Genomic DNA, 9,626 nt, shown 5'->3' with positions numbered 1-9,626 from the left:
TTGACACTTTGCTGGGCATGAAATGTTCTCCAGCATCCACACTCAACCATTTTGTTCTGAGTGGTTCGGGATCCTGTAGAACCTCTGGAAATTCTGCCAAAGGAAGCTGAGTTACAAACGTTAAAAAGGAGAACAGGAAACGTGCTGTGTTGGTGACAATTGAAGGAAAATGGGCTCTTGCATTGACAAAAACAAAACAAACCCAAACCAGGTAATCCATTTTTTTCAGGAAGCAGCTAAGAACTCAGGGGAAATGAAACTTCTGGACCATCTATACCTACAGGTTTCTTCTAACCCGTATGGAAAGCGAAAACGCGTTGGTGTTTGGCAAGCACTTTTCCAAATGCAATGAGATGAATATTCGGGGTGTGAGCCTTGGAGCCTGGGGACACCAAGAAGGGAGGGGACCCAGAGCGGTTCTCAGCAAATTGTCGCTCTCCCTGCACCGGGGACACAAATCAGCGACAGTATCTCCTTCCCTCCTTCCCTGCAACTATCTCTCTCCGAGTGTCATCCAGAGCACCCCGCCTTCGAGTTCTGGAAGAAGGTTGCTCCCTTCCAGGTCTAAAACTGTGCTTACCCTAACCCCGCCCCCCGCCCCTCCGGGCCCAGTAAATTTGCTCCCAGTTTCGGAGACTCCAGCACCAACACTCTCCCAGGTTCCCCGCAAGGGAAGCAGGCGGTAGTTTATGAATCGACTTCAACTTCATTGGAAACGAAGATGCTTGTAGGGAGCACCCTCGTCCTCTTGCTCCTAAACGTCGGGGGCCACCGGGGGCGTTCGACCTCCTCCCCAGGGCTTCGTTGAATCAGCGGGTCTTTGTCCGTCTCACTGAACACACTTTTGTCCGCCCCCAGAATCTTGCCGCTAACTCGCCTACCTTTCCTAATGTACTTCTGGGAACCCCATTGTGCACCAGTAGTCGTGGCCGAGTGGTTAAGGCGATGGACTAGAAATCCATTGGGGTCTCCCCGCGCAGGTTCGAATCCTGCCGACTACGTCGCTTTTACCCAGTTTGTCTCGAGCAGAGGACCCTCTCCCTGCAACCTGATCCTGTCACAGCGGTATAGGGGTAGGGGGCTTGTGTCTGGGGTCTCCCTGTGTTTCCCAGAAAAAAACGGAGTGAGTACAATCCTGCTCTCAAGAAGGAATAGAGCTGCGCCCAGCGTTGTGCAGAATTTAAGGATGTCTCTGAGTTTTCTCTCCCCAAAACCCCGCTCTAAGGAAGCTATTTCCAAAACGGACAATTTGGTGAAAATGTCCCTCAGATAAATTGTAGAGGGTATTTCTGCCACAAAATGAAAGCTATTTTTATTTTAATTTAGAAGATAATAGTACAGTAAAATTGACTTTTTGAAAGAAGATGCATATTTTTGTGTAACCGCCTGCCTTAATCAGGACAAGAACAGTTTTGTCAGTCCTAAACCTGTGTTACCCTTCATAGCCACTTCCCAACCCCACGAGCAACTGCTGGTGGCCACCTATGTTTCCCGTCCCTACAGTCTGACCTTTTTTGAAACTGTTCTTGAAATTTAATACAATCGTTCTATGGGTGGGAATGGAAAATGGCACAGCCTTTCTGGAAAATAGTTTGGCCATTTCTTACAAAATAAAACATGAAAATACTGTATGATTCATGGGCTGCACTCTTCATTTCCAGCAAAATGCGAACTTATGCTTATACAAAAGCCTGGATATGATCGTTCATAGCAGCCTTACTTGTGATAGCCCAGACTGAACACAGCCCAAATGTCCTTCAGCAGGTGAGTGAGGACACAGACAGCAGCATGTCCTCGGGAGCTCTAGTCAGCACGAAAGAGGAGGACACTGAGGATGAATCAACAGTTTGGAAGCACATCAAGGACACTAATGCTGAGAGGAGGAAGTCAATCTCGTGGGTCACATACTGTATATTCTAATTACATGAGCTTATCAGAATGACGCAATTATAGAGATTGGAACAAATGAGCAGTTGCCAGGCATTTAGGGATGGTGGGCAGAGGGTGTGGGCATGACCCTAAAGGGAGGCGGTGGGAGACTGTTGCCGTGATGTTCTGTTACTGGTTACATGAACCTGCATAGTAGGTGACTTTTGGGGATTAGCTTCTTTCACTTGAGATAGAATTATACACGAACACTGAGCCAACATTAATCTCCTGCTTTTGATATTGTGCTCTGGTTATGTAAGAAGTAACCCACCGGGGAAGTGCGTGAAGGGTATATGAAACCACTCTGCACTATTTTTGCAACTTGCTATGAATCTGTAACTATTAAAAACAAGTTTTTCTGTTTTAATTTTTTATTTAAATTCAATTAAATTAACATGTAGCATTTTATTAGTCCAGTGATTCATCACTTGTGTATAACACCCAGTTCTCATTATTTTTCATGTCCTCTTTAGGGCCCATCCCCAGTTACCCCATCTCCCCTGCCCCCCCACCAGCAACCATGTTTGTTTCCTAGAGTTAAGAGTCTCTTATGGTTTGTCTCCCTCTCTGTTTTCCTCTTATTTTTCCTTCCCTTCCCCTATGTCATCGGTTTTGTTTCTTGAATCCCACAAAGGAATGAGATTATATGGTATTTGTCTTTCTCTGACTGACTTATTTCACTTAGCATAATACCCTCCAGTTCCATCCATGGTGTTGTAAATGGCAAGATTTTGTTCTTTTTGATGGCTGAGTAATATTCCATTATATGCCTATACTTAATCTTTAGCTGTGCATCCTTCAGTGGACATCTGGGCTCTTTCCCTAGTTGGCTATTGTAGACATTGCTGCTGTAAACATTGGTGTGCATGTGCCCCTTGAAATCACTATTTTTGTATCCTTTGGGTAAATACCTAGAAAACAGAAGTCTTTTTAAGTTAAAAATATGAATAGAAAATTTCATTTATTTATTTATTTGAGAGAGAGAGAAACAGAGCACGAGCAGGGAAGAGAAGGAGAAACAGGCTCTCTCTGTGTGTCTGTGGTTGGCATGATTTTGTCTTACGGCTATTTTTCCATTTACATAAATGTAAATTTAGTTTTTACTATTAGTTTTTCAGAGAGGTATGTTGGGTGAAAATGTCCCACTATGGTTGTGGTTTTATCTGTGTCTCTTCTTACTTCCGTCACTACCTGGAATTTTCTTCTCCATTTCTTAGTCTTCCAGAAGCAAGAAATTCTGAATAAAACATGGTAGCTGAGCAGCTCCCCGCTGGGCTTGATCCCAGGATGACCTGAGCCAGAGGTGGATGCTTAACTCACTGACCCACCCAGACACCCTTGGAAACTGTATTTTACCAAATATTTTCTATATGCGTATTTTGATTATCACATAATTATTCTTTTACTTATTAATGTTACACATTAAAAAGGTGTATTTTGATGGATTGAGTTTTGAATGTTAAATCACATTGCATTTCTGGAATAGACCACGCACACACACAAAATTGAAACTATGTGATAAGGATATGGTAACTAAACCTACTGTGGTAATACCTTAAACTCACACAATGCTAGATGTCAATTATATCTCAATGAGGCTGGAAAAAATTAAAAATCCAATTGTCATAGGACCGAACAATTTCACTTCTGTGTATATACCCAAAAGAATTAAAAGCATTATTTCAAACAGATATTTGGGATTTGGGGTTTTAAGATTTTATTTATTTGACAGAGAAAACAGTGAGACAAGGAACACAACACAAGGAGTGGGAGAGCCTGATGCGGGGTTTGATCTCAGGACCCCAGGATCATGACCTGAGCTAAAGGCAGATGCCCAACAACTGAGCGACCCAGGCACTCCTCAAACAGGTATTTATTTGTGCATTCGTGTTGATAGCAGCATTATTTACAACAGCCAAAAAGTAGAAACAACCCAAATGTCCATCCACGGATGGGTGGCTAAACAAAATATGGTTAATTCTTAATTTCATGTAATGAATGTTTAGAACATTACTCTTTGGCATTTATTTTATTAATATATTTGTACATAAGGGTGTCCCTCTAAGTACACTTCTAGCTGCACAGTACGGGTATAGTTCTGTTATGTACTATTTTTCTCATTTATTTCAAAAACAGTTCTTAATTTCAATTGCGACCTCTCCTTGAACCATAAATTATTTAGAAGCATATTTATTTATTTTGTAAAAAAAAAAGATTTTCATTTTCGTGTTTTGATTTCTGGCATAATTTTATTGCTGTGAAATAATAGCATGTATCCAACCCGGTTACGTGTTTGGAGCCTTGCCTCGTGGCCTAGTAAAATGTCAAATTTGAGATCACTTCATCTGTGTCTGCAAAAGGTTTGAGTCCCGAAGTTGGTATGTGCACTGTTCTCTCTGTGTGTCTGTGGATGGCATTATTTTGTCTTACGGCTATTTTTCCATTCATGTTTCCTATTCGTTTTTCAGAGAGGTATATTGTGTGAAAATGTCACTATGGTTGTGGTTTTTTCTGTGTATCTTTTTACTTCTGTCATTACCTGGAATTTTTTTCTCCATTTCTTAGTCTTCCAGAAGCAAGAAATTCTGGATAAAGCATGGTTTATGTAACAGCTTTGATTTGGAGCTACTAGGTGTTGGACAATTATCACAAGAAAACCCCTAGACAAAAATGTGTTTCTTACACAAGCTGTAGCAGATATATTGAGACTTAAAGAGAAGTATTGTTACTTAGAAACACTTCTGCATGTTTCCTTCCCCAAAAAGAATGAGGACAATGTAATTAAAAAACAATTATTCTCTGGGAAACTCAAGATTAAGGTTGAAGAGAAGTTGGCAGAATTTCAGATCTTTCTCCATTTAAAAATGAGCCTGGTTCTACCCCCAGGGCGTGACCCAGATTTGTCTAACTGGGTAGGAGGCAGAAGATCAGAACCGGTTGGGCTTGAATCTCAGCTTCAAGCATGGCTCGAGTGCAGTGTTCAGCTTAGTGAGTCATGCAGCCTGAACTTAAAGAGGTTGTTTCCTTAGCTGCTTTATCTTTGATCTTTCTTGAGGAATTTCATTTAATGGTTACGATTAGGCTACATGGTATAAAGGAAGAACCTAAATGCAGGGAAGCATTAGTCTGGGGGCACTGTGAATTCCTTGTGAATTCCTTGGAATGGTTTGCCTCTCAATGGTCATGAGAACTAACAAATTCTTTTTGACTCGTCCAAGCAGCTTCTCTAGATGGACTGAACACCTCTTTCCCCCAGGATAATGAGTGCTCACCAATATATTATAGAGGGAAGCACATTTGCAAGCTCTTATGCTCACTGGATGTCCCCTTGTTGGTGTGTGTGCCCCGTTCACAGCCCAGTGCTGGAGCAGCCAGTACAACTAAGAAAGCGAGGGGGCTGTTGGAGCCCTAATTCTAAGTCTGTTATGGAACTCAACTCTTCCCATTTTCATTTTGCTGTCTTGTTGCTGTCTAAGATAAACCACTCCATTTTTTTTTAAGATTTTATTTATTTATTTGAGAGAGAGCATAAGCCAGGGGGAGAGGCAAAGGGAGAAGCAGACTCCTGGCCAAGGATCCTGGGATCATGACCTGAATGGAAGGCAGGCATTTAACTCCTGAGCCACCCAGGGGTCCCACTGCTCCCCCTTTTATAATCAGGATCATATGCTGAACTCATATTTTCCATTTTTCTCTCTGCAGAGTAGCATTATCCATTCTTGTGTAAGCCAACATGTCCTGATTTTATTTGCTTTTTAGCTTTGCATCTTACCATGCCATTAGACAGCCAGTTACAAGCACTCGGTCCTACCTATCCCTGCGTGAGCTGTGTTTCCTGTTGGTGTTTAGGGAGCTTCTTTCCTGGCAGATGCTTATCTCCATGAAGACAGGGATTATGCCTTTGTCTTGTTTACTTTTACAGTGTCTAGGACTTTGCATAGCACCCAGCCTTCCCTAGAAATTCAGTAAAACTAGTTAAATGATTGTGTAGAAGGCACTAACCTAATTACTTTTTTCTACAATAAGAACTTTAAAATATATATTTCTCCGTTTAAATCATTTTTTTGTTTCAGTTATAATTTCCTCGTTATCCAGTTCCTTATTCCTGCTTTCCAGATATATACATATGTAGCCTCAGACCAAGAAGTGACTGTTCAGGGCACACCGGCTATCCCCAAGCCTGAGATGATAATGACTTATTTCCTGAAGTAAGAGAGAAAGGTCTCAGCTCGGGATTTTGTGAGCTCTGGTTCTGCAGTCCCTTTAAAATTATGTTTTATGGCAATGTTTTTGCACTTGCTCTCTTGAGTTACAAGGTAACAACTTCTTGCCTCATTGGAGATCACATGCACTTGTGCAGTTGAGCAGAATCAATTTTCTGGAACAAGGTCCGGGCCCTGTAAAGGCTTTGCATGGGATTCGTGTCTTGCCTGGAGTTGACTTTTGCAAGTTCCTTGTGTTTTTTTGGTTTGGGGTGTTTGTTTGACTTTGGTTTTTTTGCAAGTTCCTTGTGTTTTGTTTGTTTGTTTGTTTTTATCACTGAGACCACTGGAAAGAGAGGTGGACCGCCTTTGTGATCTGGTTCTGCCCAGTTCTTGGGGGACACTCGTGTGGCCGCTGTCCTCTGGATGGCCAGCGCAGCCGTTGCGGGACCCGGAGATCAGGTTGCTGATCCCGCAGGAACCCAGTCCTGAGCGCGGGTAGGTAGTCACCACGCGGCTTTGCAGGGGCACAGACTGCTGCCCTTAGAACTCGTCCTGCAGTCCTGGGACGCGCTGGGAAGGGAGCCTGCACCCCGGGAGTCCCGCCAACACAGTGCTGCGCCCAGAAACCTGTTCTTTAGCCAGAGCACTCGGGGGAGAAAAAGTGTCTGTGAAGCAGCAGTAAAGAACATTTGGGGTACAATTTGGCAGACTTCCCTGGGCACCTTCTTCGTGAGGAAGGCGAATCTGACCAGGGGTCTAGATGGTGAAACACAGCATCTCCCGCACGCTCCTTAACCCGTGGCAGTTCCTCCTTTCTCTGCAGCGCACCTGCTTTGTTTCCTCGAAACGCAGCCCCTCTCCAGGGTTTCCCTCCATGAATGTGCCAGACAGGGACACATTAAAGTTTGTTTTCCTCGAAGCAATATACCTGATAGTTAGATATAGTACATGGAAAAAATACATGGCTGAAACTGGGAAGAATTGCAGATCACAGATAGGAAATTTCCAAGCCTGTTCCCCTGTTTTTATAGGGACTAACCGTATCTTCACCCACGGTTTGAGCATTAAATCATACAATGAATATAGGACGTTCAGTCCAGTAATGCTATGTATAACCAGTGCTCACTCTCTTTCTTAATGAGGAAGAAAGAGAGGATTAGGACCACTAAGTGCCTGAGCTGGGAATGGGGGACTTTATGGGTTTGTATAGGTGGCAGAAGATAAGCTAAAAATAAAATAAAATCTCCCAGTTCTTATCCAAGGATTGTCATGGGTGGACATGAACTAAGAATTCTGACTCATAAATTCAAGTAAGTGCTTTCAGTAGAATCTCTGAAGCTCATCATAGGGGATTATGCCAAGAGTTACCCAATGTGGGGTTCCATGGTGTAATGGTTAGCACTCTGGACTCTGAATCCAGCGATCCGAGTTCAAGTCTCGGTGGAACCTGCTTTGTATTTTGGTCCCATTTTTGTTTTTTCCCAGGAAAGAACCATTCACCTAAATGACCAAAGTCAATTTTGTCCCTGGTGTCTCCTATGAGTTTCTGCAAGTCCTGAGGGGTCTGCGTCTAGGTGAGGAGGAAGGAATAAATTTTATCCTGGCTTAATGGAGTTGATTTTACAAGAAAGAAAAGAAGCATCAAAAGTAAATACAGGAGGAAAACAGCAAATGCCCCGCACTCTGCTGTGACTGGAAAATCAACTCTAATAAAAAGCAACAATCCACTTATAGGACATTCATTTTCTGTGCACATTAGAATGAATGTTTTAGATACTTCAGACATGGGAAATAAGTAATTCTAATAGTATTGGAGAATATACAGACAATGAATAGCAATTTTCTCTTCTATCGTGGTGTCTAGCTGTAATTTCTGGCCCCTCCTCGCCCCCTGTAGTCACTGAGCCCAGTTTATATATAATAACATATGGACAGACTTTCCACCTGCACACGCACAAACCAAATGTGGGAAATCTTAAGTTGGGTGATTCTACATACAGCAGCGTATGAGATGCATTCTTGCATTTTAAAATATCTATAGATTTCAGATATTTTAAAGTAAAAATTTAGGGGGCATCCATAATAATATTTTCATTGCAATGTTCATCTGGTCATTGTGTCACCAAAAGAATACCAAACAACCCTCTTTCTCGGAACCCTCCCACACCATTGGTGGGAATGCAAGCTGGTGCAGCCACTCTGGAAAACAGTATGGACATTCCTTGAAAAGTTGAGAATAGAGCTACCCTATGACCCAGCAATTTCTCTACTGGGTATTTACCCTAAAGATATAAGTGTAGGGACCTGAAGGGACACCTGCACCCCAATGTTCATAGCAGCAATGTCCACAATGTTCATAGCAGCAATGTCCACAATAGCCAAACTATGGAAAGAGCCCAGGTGTCCTTCAACAGTTGAATGGATAAAGAAAATGTGAGATAGATATATATATATATATATATATACACACACATACATACAATGCAATACTATGCAGCCATCAAAAATGAAATCTTGCCATTTGCAATGACATGGATGGAACTAGAGGGTGTTATCCGAAGCGAAATCAGTCAATCAGAGAAAGACAATGATCATATGATCTCACTGATATGAGGAATTTGAGAAGCAAGACAGAGGGTCATAGGGGAAGGGGGGCGAACAATGAAACAAGAGGAAACCAGGGAGGGAGACAAACTATAAAAGACTCTTAATCCCAGGAAACAAACTGAGGGTTGCTGGAGGGGAGGGGGTGGGAGAGCCTGGGTGGCTGGGGACGGACACTGGGGACGGTGTGTGCTGTGGTGAGCGCTGCAAACTGTGTAAACCCGATGATTCACAGACCTGTACCCCTGAAACAAATAATACGTTATATGTTCATAAAAAATAAAATAAATCCCTCTTTGTCATAAAAAATGAGCAACAACTCCTCTTTCTTTGCTAATTACATTATTTATAGACGTTCCCTTTTTTCATTTGCTCTTGTACTATTTTGCACTGGGGAAATACTGGTTAGGGTCTTACCGTTACAGGATTTTTGTTCCCCTAGTGCCCACTGTTCTTGGTTGTGCTTCAAGGAATGAAGAGGTAGACCAGATGGAGATGAAGAGGGGAGGACAGTGTATTGAGCTGTAGTACAGCCGGAGTACAGCCGGAGTACAAAGCTCCCAGAAAGGGCGGGGGCCTGAGAGGGCTGCCATTTGGGGGTTTGAATCTAGGGGTTTTTATAAGCTGTTTTGCAGAACTATCTTGAGCACACTGAGTGTGGGTCCCCTGTGGGCTGGCTGCTAAGGTGTCCCAATCAGGGCTTGGACCATGCACCTGTCTGCCTGTCCAGTTAGTGCTCAGGGATTGATGGTCTTTTGGGCTGACATGTGGAGACTAACTGCTCAACTTGTGATAGTGACCGATGTATCAGAGTTCATTGTGGTTTCAGGATGTTTTGCAGAACTCACCTCTGCAAAGGTTGCTAGGCAGAATGCTATAGTGGTCTCA

At 42.8% G+C, this 9,626-nt stretch overlaps 2 non-coding genes across 2 annotated transcripts; both read left to right on the top strand.

Moving 5' to 3' along the window:
• The first annotated feature begins 919 nt into the window (after positions 1-919).
• TRNAS-AGA lies at positions 920-1,001 on the top strand. Its single transcript has one exon. It is a non-coding gene; the product is annotated as a tRNA-Ser (tRNA).
• Positions 1,002-7,511: 6,510 nt separating this feature from the next.
• Positions 7,512-7,583, top strand: TRNAQ-CUG. Its single transcript has one exon. It is a non-coding gene; the product is annotated as a tRNA-Gln (tRNA).
• Positions 7,584-9,626: the final 2,043 nt, after the last annotated feature.

The sequence above is a fragment of the Mustela erminea genome, chromosome 4, assembly GCF_009829155.1.
Source record: "Mustela erminea isolate mMusErm1 chromosome 4, mMusErm1.Pri, whole genome shotgun sequence".
Lineage (NCBI taxonomy): Eukaryota > Metazoa > Chordata > Mammalia > Carnivora > Mustelidae > Mustela > Mustela erminea.
The sequence above is the reverse complement of the archived record's forward strand: the minus strand, read 5'-3'. Positions and strand labels throughout refer to the sequence as shown.